Raw genomic sequence first — 17004 nt, 5'->3', positions numbered from 1 at the left:
CTGCACTGGCAGGCGGATTCTTAACCACTGTGCCACCAGGGAAGTCCCTCAGCTATTCATTTCTGGTAAACACCCCATGTCCGTCTCTAAGACATAATGAAGCACTGCCACTTGGGGGATCTGGATCTCATAGATAGGGAAGAAGTTGGAACTCTTGCCAGAATGCTAGTTGTGTGGGTAATATGTAAATGTTTAGCATTGTAAATGCAGATTCCCAGGATATATCCTCCAGAGACTGATTCAGTCCATCTGGCGTAGAGCCCCAAATGTCTCTTCTTAACATGTAACCCAAGTGAGTCAAGAGTATTAGGACTAAATTTTGAGTTTTACAAGTTTCACGCTTGACAGTAAGTAGAATTTGGGGCAAGTTTATAATCACAGCTAAAATATTTTGTGTGCATTTTATGTAATTCACATTGTTAGAATATGACATATACTTATTTTAAAAAAACAATGTATAATAAAGAGCTTCCTTAATATTATTTTAGTGACCCAATTTCTTTAATTCCATTTGACTATTTCCACATGGTGTGAAAAAGAATACAATTCAAATTTCAGCCTCTGCATTTTTATTTCTAGAGTTCTTGCTCTTCATAACTAATTAATTTTCTGTGTCATAGGGTTATAATCAGTCATTATGAATCAGAAGTAAAATTTAGCTCATGTCAGAAATTATTTAGGAGCTTTCACTTGGTTTCTAGGTAGGTAGAACATTTAATTAAATGTATTAGAAGAAATAGGCAAAGTTCTACTACTTTGGGTTCTTTCATAAAGAAAGATTTAGAAAGACTAATGATATCCACCAATGCCGCAAAGATTATAGAAGTTATATGTCATCATTTCTTCCTTTTAAAAATTCCCATTTTTAGAATTTTATATATCAAGAGAAAAAAACAGGCTGTTCAAGACTTCTCCATAAAAGAAAAGAATAAAAATAGACGTTGACTTGTTGGATCATGATTTTCTTAGCATATTTCATTTAGGAAATACTTTGAAATTGACTTGCCATATACTACTTCAGTAATTTTAATAATTCATGTCAGAAGTAAAAGATAGGTAGCTTTTCAGTATGAATAAATGATGTTGGGAGGGATTAGAATATAATTTATTAAGAAATACATCAAATGTTCTCTAAACTAAATTGCTAAAGTCCTTGATAAAAGATAATTGGCCAAATTCAATTCAGATCTTTCCATTCAAATTGAGAGCTGTGGAATTCTTTAAAGTAGTGGTTTCCAAATTTTGGTGTGGGTAAGAATCCCATCTCCAAAGATTCTTATTCAGTATGTACAGTGTATGGCCTGGGAATCCACATTTACGATTCTGAGGCAAATAGTCTTTTGACCATGCTATAAAACTGGTGGGGAAAAAATATTCAAAAGTGATTGATGATTAGTTGATGATGGCTGGAAAATAGTACTGTATCTATGGGAAAAGATTGATGTTCTTGGTTAATCTGAGAAAAAAAAAGGTTGAAGAGTTGCAGCTTTCTAAGAGTTAATTTAAGGAACTAGGACACAGAAAAATAGTCACCAGTTATTTGTTATGTTTCTTAAAAGCAAAAAAGAAATAGGTTTAAATTGCAGTGAGTAAGCTCAGGATTGCATGTAAAATGCATACATTTTCCCAGCACTGGGATTCTAGTTTATTTCTTACCTGGACACCATCCAATCCCGCCACTCCACTTGACTTGATTCCTAAAGAAGCTCTGCCAAAGTCTTCTTTTCTGCCAACTCGCCCTTAGGGAGCCTTTTTCTTAATCGGCCATTCTCTACAATCTCGGTCCTCCCACCCTGCCCCCCGCACCACTGGAGTAATCTCTCCAAAAAATAATTTATAGTGAGATAATTATATTTGAAAGTCTTTTCTTCTTTCAGGGGAAGCTATAAACTACAGATATCCTTTTAGTTAAGTTCTTTAACTGCCTTTATTAGTCATTTATTGACAATGTAAAAGATCTGTGTGTAATTTAAGGAGCCCTTCAATTCAGTTAAAACAGAGATTTTCTCTTCTTGCTTTCAGTTTCCCACCAGCTACTTCAGAATGTCCCCAGTGGTCACAGTCTACTCAGAAAAATTCTTCAACCTATATTCTTTCAAGTGTTTTTAGAAAGAAATCTTTTTTTAAAAGGGTATGTGGAGGCTGGGAGATGGAGATAAATATGTCTCAGGTTTTGTTCTTCTGCTGTTTCTCTCCCCCTTTGCTTCTGTAAGTCAGATCTCAATAGCCTCTATTTCCAGTATTGCTTTTTCTTTGTATTCTATATCTGGCTTGACCCAAGTGTATTATGGAGTTGTTACACAGATTTTTGACTCCCTTATTTTTCCAGGATGTTATTGTGACCATGGGTGTGGAAAGACAGTGCAAGCTACTAACTGTTAGGAAGAAATTTATAATGTTTTATTTATAATAAAATAATACTTTATTTTTTGAAGAAAATTGACACAAGAAAGTTTATCTGTTCTGAGCAGTTTCTATAACCAAATCATAATTCCTAGATTAGTCATGTTTCAATAGAGATTGTGGTAAGTATAAATAATTCAACTAATGTACTTCTGTTTTGCTAATATTATTAATCATATTTTGCCAATAGAGTCTATCTGACAGAAATTAGATATATTTTTGCTTGCATTAAGCAAAGTCTGTAAAGCTGGATGAAAAAAATAATAATTATTTAGGACATTTCAGTAACATTCTGCCCAACTCAGTTACATTTGCTTACTTTGATTTATACCCTGTCCTTATTGACTGGGTCAGGAAGTCTACCTATATTACCAGAGTATGTATTAGGATGTTTCCAACTACAAGTGACAGAATTTCCAAGTAAAAGTGTCTTAAAACAATGAAGACATTTATTATGTCACATGGAAGTCCCAGCAGGTTGATTCAGCAGCTGAACCATCCCATCAAGGTCTCAGGCTGTTTTCAGTTCTCTACTCCACCACTCTCAGCTTGTTGGGACTTGTTTTCAAGCTTGTCTCCTCATAATTGAAAAAAGCTGCCATTGCCACTGATCTTGGGTCCTCCCTCACACAACTGTAACCAAAAGCAGGAGCACGATTTCCCCTTCCATCGCTTGAAGAGAGAAATAAAGCCTTTCTTAGAAGCTCCCACCTTCACCCTCTCAGCTAACTCTCTTGCTAGTCCCAATTAGCAAGTGACTGGCCCTTGCCCTTGTTAAACTGTGTGGAGTGAATGTTGGGCATTTCCAGCCTCGATGGTGGGAAGTGGTATCACAGAAGACAAAAACTGGAAGGACAACAGATAGGGAAATATTTATTATGGTGATATTTTTGACAGCTTCCGAAAGCCCTCATAAGTGTCTGAAAAGGGTAGTCTGAAACTTTATGCTGACTTTAAAAATGAATTTTATGCATTATTCTCAACTTCGATAAATGTTTTCTTTTTGAAATTTACACATTGACTCAAAATGGGAGTTACTTCTACACAAGTTATGTTTTTCCTTCTATCGGTCTTGTTTAGTGGATTTACATATCATCCTCATTCTAAAGCATTCAATTTCCAAAATAGCAAATATTTTCTATTAGAATAATGAAAGAGAAGAAAAATTAGACAAAGAAGTGTGGGTTATAATGGGGAAAATGAGGAGAAGATAATAGGAATGGTAGAAAACAAAAAAGGCAGGGAAAAAAAAGGAGGGATAGAGTAGAATGAGCAATGACTTATCTGGATGATCTAATGTGACAGAGTTCAGTTAACTAGGTCACTTGCCCCTTGAAATGATGGGCAGGATAAGCCATTAAGACATTGGAGCAAATAAAAGAAAAGGAGGAGGAAGCCGACTCTTCAGGCATGCATTTTGCAGGTTAGAATTTGTTGGTCCTAACCACACTGCGGGTGTGTCTCTGGAACCTCATGTTCATTTCATGTTCATGTGGCTTGGCAGTAGTGTTCTGATGGCACTCCTGTTTTTTTTCATTTAAAGATAATTTGCCTAACAATGATGTTTAAAATAATCCATCTAAATATTTAAGGCTCTTAACTTGTCTCAGCAATAATTAAAACAAGGAAATATTTAGGCTCTGAGTTTCAAAGGGCCAGACTTTCCAAATGATTGGGGCTTTATAAAGACTTATTCCTCTGTGTACCATCTAAACTCACTTCAGAGAAAACAGCCTAAACCTACCAATATTGCTTGGATTTGTTTTAGGATTAAGAGGTTACTGTTCCTGCCTTTCATTTCACCATCTCACCTGGTTCTTCACTGACTTTTCCTCGTTTTTCCTCTTTCCACTCTTTGCCAGATATAATAATCACTGGAAATATAATAGGTTCTCTTTGATACTTTATCAATCTTGAATAACATACATGAGAGGATTTTGTTGAAATTCTCCCTTTCGTGGAATAGGTATCCTTTATGTTAAATAGGTTTTTATTGCTTTTAATCCTTATATCTATTGTAAAATAAAAGACTTAAAAGGCAATGCAAAATAAACGTATACCCCAATGAGTTGTTATAAGGCAAACACTCTTGTAGCCAAGACCCAAGTCAAGAAATAGAATTTTCCAGCTATTCCAGAAGTCCTCCATGTGCTTCATTCCAATTTCATATCACCTCCCGCCCCTCAAAGTACCCACCATCCTGATTTTCATAGTAATCATTTCCACTTGTTTTCTTATAGTTTATGACACCCAAATGCACATCCATAGACAGTTTTGCCCATTAAAATTTTTTTTTGGATATGTCTTTTAAATCTCTCTTATTGTACAGTTTCACTCTTCCGTTGTTTCTTTTCTTTATGATTTACCTATTGAAGAACCCAAGCTTTTTGACTTGTCAAGTTTCCCATAGTCTGAAGTTTGCTGTTTTCATACTCATTGTGCAGTGTGACATGTTCCTCTGTCCTTGGTATTTCCTGAAAACTGGCACCTGGATTCTGAAGCTTCATTGGACTTAGTTTTATTCCTTTGGGTAAGACTATAGGTTGTGTTGTGTTCTTTCATCAGGAGTCATACAATGTCTGGTTGATTCTCTTTTTGTGGTATTACTAACTACTGATGTCTAGATCCATTAATTCACTGGGGGTTGCAAAAGGGTGATATTCAGATTCCATTATTTCTTTTTCCCTTATTATATTAGCTGAAATGCTTTGACAAAGAGACATATCTCTCATCTACTATTTGGTTAACCAGTGATACATTTCATGTGGAAAAGGTAGGATAGGTGCTTGGTTCTTTTCCTCTATTTACCAGTTTTTAAGAGAATAAATTGTTTCCTTATCCTTCTCCGAAGGTCACCAATTCTTTGTTTTTAAAAACATTGTCATGAACTCATGATTTCAACATATTTGATAAGATTTCAATCAATAGCAATTATAACTTTTTTTATTTTGAAGCTCAAATTGTCCTATCTTTGGCCAGCAGAATTCTCTTCAGGTGGGTCTGAGCCCTTTTGACACACCCTAGTAATTTTTGATAACTTCCCTGATTTTTAATAACAGATGTCCACATTCATCTTGTATGCATCCTTCCCCAGATAGGAAATCAGTCATGTGTCCAAAAGCCTTGATTTCTTCTACGATTTCAAGACCACAGTCTGAGTGCTAATGCTTATTGCTCCTGGGTTGGTTACTTATTGCTACTTGGCCTTTTCAGCAGCAGAGCTAGGAAATCTATCTATTGATAAATATACATATAGATATAATTTTACAGATAAAATACCCAATGATTATGCTGATATTTCCAATTAAAAGTCAGTACTATGGGATTTTAACCTAGACTTTTTTATACTTTTACTGCATCTATATCTCTCTTCCTCCATAACAAGATTTCTGGTTCCCAAGTGTACAGTAGGTGATGGAACTGTATCTCATAATTACTCATTTACATTATTCTACATTGTACACACGACAGGCTTAGAATAACAATACACATATTACCACCACCAATATAATTACAAAGAACAGCTGAATTTTTTTTTTTATATGCTCTCCTCACCCTCATCCTAATTTTTTTTTTTTTTTTTTTTGGTACGCGGGCCTCTCACTGTTGTGGCCTCTCACCGTTGCGGAGCACAGGCTCCGGACGCACAGGCTCAGTGGCTATGGCTCACGGGCCCAGCTGCTCTGCGGCATGTGGGATCTTCCCGGACCAGGGCATGGACCCGTGTCCCCTGCATCGGCAGGTGGACTCCCAACCACTGTGCCACCAGGGAAGCCCCATCCCATTTTTTATAGTTATACTATATCTACATTATGTGAGAATATAGCCTTTATATGTTATACTCTCATTTAACTCTCATTTATTATTAGTTCTTCAGATAACTGTGTTTTACCATCTACCACCTGATGATGTCTCTTTACTAATCATTTTGATTGTCTAATACTCGTCCTTCTCTAGATTCTTGAGAACAATATTCTCTGAGTCCTTGCATATTGATAACTGTTGTTTTGTGCCTTTTATACTTGAAAGTTAGTTTTGCAGAATATAAAATCCTTGGTTTACATTTTATTCCTTGTATCTGTTAAATATGTTATTCCGTTTTCTTCTGGCATAAAGTATAGCTGTCAAAAAAACCCTGATGATTATCTACTGTTTTACCTTTTAAGTCACTTTTGGTTTTGATTGGATACTCAATGGAATTTTTTTTTCTTTAAAGTTCATCCATTTTGTTAGAAATTTGTCTTGGTGTTGATAATTCTGGGTCAACAGTCTCAGCTACACAGTATATTTTTTCAATATGTAGTTTCATATTGTTTTTTATAAAGAAAATTTCTCTCTCTTTTTTTTTTTTTTTTGCAGTACGTGGGCCTCTCACTGTTGTGGCCTCTCCCATTGCGGAGCACAGGCTCCGGACGTGCAGGCTCAGCGGCCATGGCTCACGGGCCCAGCTGCTCCGCGGCATGTGGGATCCTCCTGGACCAGGGCACGAAACCACATCCCCTGCATCGGCAGGCGGACTCTCAACCACTGCGCCACCAGGGAAGCCCGAAAATTTCTCTTTAATTATATTTTTTAGTATATGTTTTGTCCCCTTGCTTTACCCTTCTTCAAAGATTCCAATTATATGAGGTTGAATCTTCTTTGTCCATCTTTAATATTTGTCGTTTTCTTTCTTTCTTTTTTTTTTTTTTTTTTTGGCTGTGCTGGGTCTTCGTTGCTGCGTGCAGGCTTTCTCTAGTTGCGGTGAGCAGGGGCTACTCTTTGTTGCAGTTCTCATTGCAGTGGCTTCTCTTGTTGCAGAGCACGGGCTCTAGGCACGCGGGCTTCAGTAATTGTGGTATGCAGGCTCTAGAGTCCCAATATTTGTCATTTTCTGTCAAATGTTTCTTATCTTTTTCTTTACTTTTTATTTTAAAAATTTCCTCCTTTGGGACTTCCCTGGTGGTCCCCTTCCACTGAAGGGGTCCAGGGTTCGATCCCTGGTCAGGGAACTAGATCCCACATGCATGCTGCAACTAAGAGTTCGCATGCTGCAATTAAGAAGTCCACATGCCACAACTATGAGCCTGCATGGGGCAACTAAAAAAGATCCCGCGGGCTTCCCTGGTGGCGCAGTGGTTGAGAGTCCGCCTGCTGATGCAGGGGACACGGGTTCGTGCCCCAGTCCGGGAGGATCCCACATGCCGTGGAGCGGCTGGGCCCGTGAGCCATGGCCACTGAGCCTGCCTGTCCAGAGCCTGTGCTCCGCAACGGGAGAGGCCACAACAGTGAGAGGCCCGCGTACCGCAAAAAAAAAAAAAAAAAAAAAGATCCCGCATGCCGCAACTAAGACCTGGCGCAGACAAAATAAATAAATAAATAAATAAAATATTTTTTAAAAAGTTTGTTGGGAAAAAAATTAAAAATATCCTCCTTTTAATATTTTATTTCTTTTAAGGCTTAATCTGTTTTATTATGTTTGCTCTGTTTTCCTTCATTTTAGTGTCACTCTGAAATAATTTTTTAAAAAATTTCTAATTGTCTCCTGGATTTTACCACCTCAGTGGCAGAGTATTTTAATAATGTTTTCATTTCATGTCTTTATCATTTTCTTAATGTATTTTAGCTTCTTTTGAGATAGAAGATAATAGTTTTGATTTGTTCTATGAGCATGTCTTTCTGGTGTAGGGATATTTATTGTGCTCATTGTTTTTCTTAGAAATAATTTTGCAAGGCATTTGGCCTCAATACTTTTCTGCTTCTCATTTTTATGTTAAAATGCCTTTCCAGAACTTTTAGTAGGAGACACAGCTTTGAATAGCTTTTCTAACTTCATAAACTCCCTCTTCTGTTGTTTTCAGGTAGCGTAAGAAGAGTCAGCTTGCTTTATGATATTTCCTGGTTCTGTTCCCTTCCCCCACCTTTTATCTGGGCCTCCTCTATCTGTTGTTCTATCTGTCTCTGTCCAGCTTAATTTTGATTCCACTCTCAGCATTTCTCTTCAGTGTGACACTCTGTCCTGAAAGGAAGCTCTGGCAAGTCAGTCTCTAGGGTTGCTTAAGCACCTTCAGTCTTTGTAGCGGACCCCTTGCACTCACCACCTACCCGATTGGGCAAAACCTGACCACATGCTTTCCAGTAAATAGTCCTTGCTATTTAGGGCGTCTCATCTCAAGTCTGTCAAAGTCTGTCAAGTTTCACTGCTTCTCTCTCCTTTTCCTGCTCACATGCTGATAGGATCCAGGTCTTATGGCTGTGGGTGGTTTGTTCTCATTCACATGTATTTTGAAGTTTGTGTGGATGCCTTGCAGCCTAGCGTCCGTGTATATGTTGTCCATGGGATTTTGATTTTGCTAAGTTGTTGCTCTATATGTTTTCTTTTTTAATGTTTTATTTATTTACTTTTGGCTGTGTTGGGTCTTCGTTGCTGTGCATGGGCTTCTCATTGTGGTGGCTTCTCTTGTTGCAGAGCACGGGCTCTAGGCACACGGGGTTCAGTAGTTGCAGCACGTGGGCTCAGCAGTTGCGGCACGTGGGCCCTAGAGCACACAGGCTTCAGTAGTTGTGGCTCACGGGCTCTAGAGCACAGGCTCAGCAGTTTTGGCACACGGGCTTAGTTGCTCCGCAGCATGTGGGATCTTCCCCGACCAGGGCTTGAACCCGTGTACCCAGGTGGATTCTTAACCACTGCGCCACCAGAGAAGCCCCATATGTTTTTATGTTAAGATTTGGATTCATAATTACGCTGCTGCTGTAGTCATCTTCCCTGAACCCACTAAATAGATTCAAATTACTCTCTTCTTTAAGTAGAACCCGCATTTTCACAAGCGTTAGAAATAGTACATTACTAATAACTTCCTAAGCTTTGATCATTTTATTATAACTTCAGAAGGGTTTGGGAGATGTATTCTCCATGTTATAAAATCCTCTGAGAACTTCGGAGCAGTGTAATTTTTGTTTTACTTCTGGTACAATTAAAGAGAGAACATTTCTGTGTCCCCGAACCAGTTAAAAAAAAAAATCAGGTGCTCCATGTATTATTGGAAACCAACTTTATATAAACCTTTGACATAAGGCAAATATAAGCTGACGATTATAAAAATGATCATTCTCATTGTTATGTAAGAGGAGGTGTGTTGATCCAGGATTTTCACGTCTCATCTCATCCTCAAAATAACCCTCTTAGGGAGGTATTGTTACTATGAGTCCCACCCTTCAGAAGAAGTTGAGCTTAGAGGACCTAAATGACTTGTTCTAAGCCATCAGCAGAAAGGACTCTTCCCACCTCTATGTGAAAAGGTTTTACTCTTCCGCCCAGGGCTCAGCTTTGAAGAGATCCTTGTGCAGCACGTGGGTGGAAGGGGAACCTGCCTGGCCAGCTCTACAGTCAAATATTTCTTGAGGACCCACGGGGTGACAGGTGCTGCAGGGAGATCTCTCTCACAGTCTGGTTAAGAGCTTTGTCTAGCACCTTAGAGCCTGGAGGAGACAGAGTAGCACTTGAACCCGGGTTTTTGGACTCTAGCCCCTGCGGTTTGCTTTTCCCGCTGGTTAAGGTCAGCGTCAGCAGTGCGCTTTGTGTGACCTGCAGTACTCGGAGTGGGCTCCACGCGGCATCGCTATACCTGCTTGTTGCTGGACATGAGTAGCTTTGCTTCATGGTAGATGTGAAAGGACAGTGTCAGCATCTCTGGTGCTTGCGGCACCACTTCTCCAGTGTTTACTCCCGAGTACCCTGAGCAGCGGAGGGGAGAATCCTGTCCCAACCTCCAGGCAGCCTCTCACTGCATTCTAATATCTTACCTTAAAATTCAGGCAACTTTTAAATTCTACTTCGCAATGTATCTGTGCTATTGAATACAAAAAGCGTGTTTTCCATACATGCCCGCAAGTAAAATTTCCATTATAGGGAAATGTAGACTGTTCCTCTGGTGGCTCTTGGTGCCTCCTGGCACGTTACCATGTACTCCTGAAGTGTTCCTCAGTCTGAAAGCATAAGAAGAAATACAGAGAAGTAGACTGGGGCTCCATCTTGGGAGTCTGAAGGTTTTGCTAAATCTTTGGACTTTGTTCTGTAGACACTAAGGAACCAATGAAGCATTTCAAAAAAGAAAGTGACCTGATCAGTTTCGTGTTTTAGAGGAATAGCTTTAAATTTCTTTGATCATCATCTATAGTAAGAAATACAGGGCTTCCCTGGTGGTGCAGTGGTTGAGAGTCCGCCTGCCAATGCAGGGGACACGGGGTCGAGCACTGGTCCGGGAAGATCCCACATGCCGTGGAGCAACTAAGCCCGTGCACCACAACTACTGAGCCTGCGCTCTTGAGCCCAAGAGCCACAACTACTGAGCCCACGAGCCACAACTACTGAAGCCCATGCACCTAGAGCCCGTGCTCTGCAACAAGAGAAGCCACCACCATGAGAAGTCCTTGCACTGCAACGAAGAACAGCCCTGTTTGCCACAACAAGAGAAAAGCCCACACACAGCAACGAAGACTCAATGCAGCCAAAAAAAAAAAAAATTTTTTTACATGCCAATATATGCAGATTATATATATTATACATAATATATATGCATATGCATATATGTGATTACATATGTATATATGTAAAATAAAAATTTGTTGAAACTTGACTGATATTTATATATTTTCCACCCTAACCAATTTCATCTAGGAAAAGTTAATGCAACCCACTAAGTTGGTTGCACAACCCCTGATAGAGTGCACCTCAGGTAACCAGAGAATTTATACACTTCATTAATATTTTGAATGGAACAAAGTTGTACTCATTAAGAAACACTTCAATGCTTCTTCCAGGAGGCTTAGGAGATGTTATTGGGCAGGAAGAGGAGGGGAGATTCCCAGGCCCTATTACCAGGATTTTCCTGGCAGCCTGCACACCCTTTCCCTGGGGCCAGATTCTCTCTGCTCTCCTCCGTACCATTCATTCTCTTGCAGCCTGCCCCTTTCTCTCCTAGGATAATTCATTTCAAACAGAACCTTCTCTAGTCATCCTACTTGAGAAGACCCAAGAAGTGGGAGAGGGTAATCTCTGTATTGAACACTGAGGGTAAAATGTAGCACATAATGAAGACTATATGTATTAGTTTCCTAAGGCTGCATAACATAGTACCACAGACTGGGTGGCTTAAATAACAGAAATTGATTTTCTCACAGTTCTGGAGGCTACAAAGTTAAGATCAAGATGTCAACAGGGTTGGTTTCTTCTGAGGCCTCTCTCCTTGGCTTGCAGATGGCTAACTTCTCCCTGTGTCTTCACATGATCTTCCTTCTGTGTGTCTGTGTCTTAATCTCTTCTTATAAGGAGACCAATCGGATTGAATTAGGGCCCACCTGTAAGACCTCATTTTCACTTAATTACCTCTTTAAAGGCCCTATCTCCAAATACACTCACATTTTGAGGTACTAGGGTTTAGGACTTCAACATACGAATTTTTTTTGGCGGGGGGACAAAATTCAGCCCTGTAGAAAACTAATAAACAGAAATCTCAATTAAATACAGTCAGGAGACCAGAAGGGGGAGCTCTCATGCCCTACCATAGCCCAACAGGAAGAAGAAAGACTCCTTCTTCTTCCACGGTAAGCAACCAGCCTGTGACAGTCATGACTCAGCCAATGAAAAGCCATGGGCTCTTTGTTTACTATACCTCCCCCCAACTTCTTTTTCCACTCTGTAAAAGAGTTCTCTGCAGTTTTGTGGGCACTTGCACCTGGCTCACCATGGTTGCACACTGTGAATTGCAATTCTTTGTTGATCCCAAATAAACCCATTTTTGCTGGAGAAATAACTAGCAGTCTATTTGTTTTAGGTCAACAGTCCATAGCACCATTTATGTTTATTTTTAAAAAATCAAATACAGCCATTTTTATGTTATACAAAATAAATGCCAAAATACCAGCATTACAAATAACATCACAGCTTTATTTTCATGATATAATGAATTCAGTTACTTAATTCTATGATGGATAGATAGAGTTTCCATTTTAGGGGCCCCCCCTAGGAGGGTCTTGGAGGCTACCAACTTAATTTTTTTTTTTAAATAAGGAGGTCTTAGTTTTTATTTTACTGTGTACTTAACTGCTGCCCGACTGCTTCACCCTGCCCCTGACTGGATGTTCTCAACACATAGAAAACCTTGCATGAAAAGCTGGTAAATGGTAATTAAAGGACTTCAGTAAAAGAGAAGAGAAAGAGAAGAAATCTTTGGTTTGGGATTCACTGGGCTGACTGAAAAGAGAAAACCCAAACAGCCCTTTCTCTCTTCGGGAAGTTCTGCAAGAAGCAAGCCCAGCGGATCTGAATGAGCTCAAAGGAAAAACACAGGCTAAGACCAGTAGAAACCGGACAAGAACTCCTTAGCTAAGCTCTGGTCTGATAAGGCCACTTCCCAGCCAGGAAGCTCATATGGTTACAGACAGACCGGGCGTCTCCAGTCCCCCACTCAATTACGCATAAACTTGCCCTGTAGCATCAGGGCGGGGCTCTTCCCAGTCTGCATCCTGCTGTGCCAGTCCACATGCCTCACACCTCTCCGTGGAGTGAACACTCCCCAGCTTCTGCTTCGGAGTTTCTCATTTTATGTCTATTTCAGGAGGCTGCTGCGGGGGTGGGGGGTGGAGGGCAGTGCCCTTGTTTCCAGTTGGTTGATTGATTTATCAGACTTTATAGACTCCCCATACTACTCCTTGGCCGAGTCCTTTTCAGCTCTCTGAGTCTGTAATTCATTCTATAAATGTGGTTGTTCATCAAGATGATCTCTTTGATTCCTCTTCACCCTAATGTTATATGAGTCTATTGTTAAGTTTCAGACTTTAATGTAGATTTTTTTTAAAAATCCCATGTATAGTTACAAAAGAAACTTAATATAGATGCCTTTGCGTAACAGATAGAGGGAGAAAAGGTACCCCTTTCTTCCTGGGGTTTTAAGCTTATTCTAGATAGAAAATGTAAGCTTACCTCAACTATGGGTCTTTAGCTTGCTCCTCGACTCTGTCTTGAGCCACTCTTGTTTATGGAGGCAACTCTGAGATCACTGCCGAAACATTCTCCTCAGTGACACTGGCAGGTTCACCACCAATTATCAGGCTAAATAACACACATATAATTCTGAATGACATAATTAAAAATTTAAAATGACTATCTGTAAGATGGCATTATCAGCAATGCTTTGCTTTTTAAAATTAGAATTGCTAATGAATTGTTTTCTAATGCTCTTTTGTACTGTCCTATGGATATTTTCCTAAGATATTCACGTTTGCAAAATGCCTTTGTACTGTTTTCTCCTCTCACCCACTCACTGCCCACAGACACCTGGCCTCCTACTCCCTGCTAACTCATGGGCCCAGCCTCTGCCCACACACACACTCAGCGACCTGGCACCTACTATCGACCTTCTCCTTTGTTCTCCCACAAACCCACCCACTCATCTGCTTTCCTTTACACAGGTGGACATATTTGTACTCCTACTGCTCAGCAGCCAAAACACAATAATGGCTTAAGGGTGGGGAAAGAATAATTTTTCCAACGACCATTATGTGTTTTTTAATTAACAAGCTCTATCCACACATAAATAGTCAATAAACAGTTCTTTTATTCTTAAATTGGCTGTGAATTATGCCAGAGCAACTCCAGAGCCAACACAAGGGTCAGCCCACTCATCAAAGCACTGCCAAGGCCTCCTCTTGGGGAGGCTGGCCCCCGAGGAGGTGGGGAGGCCAGTCTTCGCTCCTTGTGTGGTTTTTTTTTTTTTTTTTTGCGGTACGCGGGCCTCTCACTGTTGTGGCCTCTCCCGTTGCGGAGCACAGGCTCCGGACGCGCAGCCTCAGAGGCCATGGCTCACGGGCCCAGCCGCTCCATGGCATGTGGGATCTTCCCGGACCGGGGCACGAACCCATGTGCCCTGCATCGGCAGGCGGACTCTCAACCACTGCGCCACCAGGGAAGCCCATTACTCTTTATTTTGAACATAACTACTTTCTTCTTTAAATTTCCACAATGCTGGCTCTACTCTCTTATGCATTTATCACTTTCTCTCTTGTATCATATTTAATCTTAGAGCTCATCATGACTCATAAGGACTTTTAAGTATATGATTTAACTTTATGTCCTCACACTAAACAAAGACCCTTACATTAAAAAAACTCCTTGGGACTTCCCTGGTGGTCCAATGGGTAAGATTCTGAGCTCCCAATGCAGGGGGCCCGGACTCGGTCAGGGAACTAGATCCCACATGCATGCTGCAACTAAGAAGTCTGCATGCCGCAACTAAGAAGCCTGCATGCCGCAACTAAAAGATCCCGCATGCTGCAACGAAGACCCTGCATGCTGCAACTAAGACCCGGCGCAGCCAAAATAAATAAACAAATAAATATTTTTTAAAAAATGACCTCACATAGAAAGATGCAAGCAAAGTATAAAAAGTAAGAAACAAATACCTCCTAGCCCATTCCACAGTTACAGTGGTGATATGACTGCCACCAAGTTTCTAGTTGTGAACTTCTAGCTAAAGATGGTGCAACGAACAGAGGCATATATCTCCTCTTAGTAGAGATCAGAAGAGGGGTTATGAATAGATGCAAGATTTCAATAAATATTTGGTAGAAAGAGAATGGGGGAATGTTAAGTGGCCCAATGGGAGATGAAGTCACAATCTAAAGTGTGTGCAGTGGTGCATGCTGAAGATAAGAAAGATACTTCACCTTGAAGAACCTGAAAGAGGCTCAGGACTTGGAGTCACCACATTTGGCAGAAAGTGAGGGTAAGATGTGCGGTGTAAAGCAAAAGTTGAAAGCTTATATATGGAACAGTCACCTACTCTTATACCCCCAGGCACAGAAAATCAGCAGCCAGCCTACTCCTTTTTGGAGGGTGAGGAGGGAGACTTATTCCTGGAGATACTCAGCAGGAAAGGCCTGGGCATCAGAGAAATCAGGTCTACAGAAGACATGGAGGGACTTCCCTGGTGGCACAGTGGTTAAGAATCTGCCAACCAATGCAGGGGACACGGGTTAGATCTCTGGTCTGGGAAGATCCCACATGCCACGGAGCAACAAAGCCTATGCGCCACAACTACTGAGCCTGTGCTCTAGAGCCCGCGAGCCACAACTACTGAAGCCTGCGCACCTAGAAGCCTGTGCTCCGCAACAAGAGAAGCCACTGCAATGAGAAGCCCACGCACCGCAACGAAGGGTAGCCCCCACTCACTGCAACTAGAGAAAGCCCGCGCACAGCAACGAAGACCCAATGCAGCCACAGAAATAAATAAATAAATAAAAGTTTTTAAAAAGAAAAGGGAAGACATGGATAAGGCATGGGGATATAAACAGCAAAATGAATTCGAGATCTGCATTGGCTGGATCATCTGTGCCCTCTCCACTGCCACACAATCAAAGCACTGTTAATCAGGAAACCAACCCCTAGGCCAAGCTTTTTCAAACTGTGGGTTATGAAATAGTTATGATTAGTGGATTATGAAATCACTTTAATGGGTCATAACGAACACTGTCATTGGTTGGGTTCCCTAGGAAGCAGATTCTGAGACAGAACTGAGAGTTCAGAATATTCACTAAGGTGAGACTTTGGGATCAAAACCTGTAGAAGGAAACAGAATTGGACAAAAGATGAAGTAGAGCTGTGATTCAAGGCCCATTGACCTCTTTGGCCAAGCCCATGGGGAATACTGAAGCTAGAATGGCTCTTCAGAATTGTCCCAAGTCAGGTCAAGGTAGCCAGGCCTTTATCCCATTTATCTTTGATTTGGTGATGAGGTCTTTAAAGAGGTGATTAAGTTAAAATGAAGTCCTCAAGGTAGAGCCCTAATCCAATGTGACTGGCATTCTTTTTTTTTCTTTTTCTTTTTCTTTTTCTTTTTTTTTTTTTTGTGGTACGCGGGCCTCTCACTGTTGTGGCCTCTCCCGCTGCACAGCACAGGCTCTGGACGCGCAGGCTCAGTGGCCATGGCTCACGGGCCCAGCCGCTCCACGAAATGTGGGGTCCTCCCGGACCGGGGCACGAACCCGTGTCCCCTGCATTGGCAGGCGGACTCTTGACTGGCATTCTTATAAGAAGAGAAAGAAACATCAGGGGCATTGCATAAAGAAGAGGCCATGTGAGGACACAGTGAGAAGATGGCCATCTGCAAGCCAAGGAGAGAGGCCTCAGGAGAAAACAAACTGCTGATATCTTAATCTTGGACTTCTAACCTCCAGAACAGAGAGAAAATAAATTTCTGTTGTTTAAGGCACCCAGTCCACAGTATTTTACTGCGGCAGCCCTAGGAAATTAATACATCGTCCCTCATTGGATGTGGCCATCCCAGGAAGTGTGACCTTGGGCATGGCAACTCTCTGAACTGAGGGAATTCCTGGAGGGGCTGACAGCTGAAGACTGCCCACCAGCAGTGCTCAGCGACTGGGGCAACCAGACTTTCATTGCAGAGAATATGACTGGTACATCACAAGGTCTGTTACAAACATTAAAAAAAATAAAATTCAATAGACTAAATAGAAAATATCTGAGTGTATTATATTTAGAAAAGTTAAATATTGTTTCATGAAACTTTTTTGCATATACACATATACATATATGTACGTGTGTGT

Source organism: Mesoplodon densirostris, chromosome 8 (assembly GCF_025265405.1).
Source record: "Mesoplodon densirostris isolate mMesDen1 chromosome 8, mMesDen1 primary haplotype, whole genome shotgun sequence".
NCBI classification, from domain to species: domain Eukaryota; kingdom Metazoa; phylum Chordata; class Mammalia; order Artiodactyla; family Ziphiidae; genus Mesoplodon; species Mesoplodon densirostris.
Note: the sequence above shows the minus strand (reverse complement) of the source record.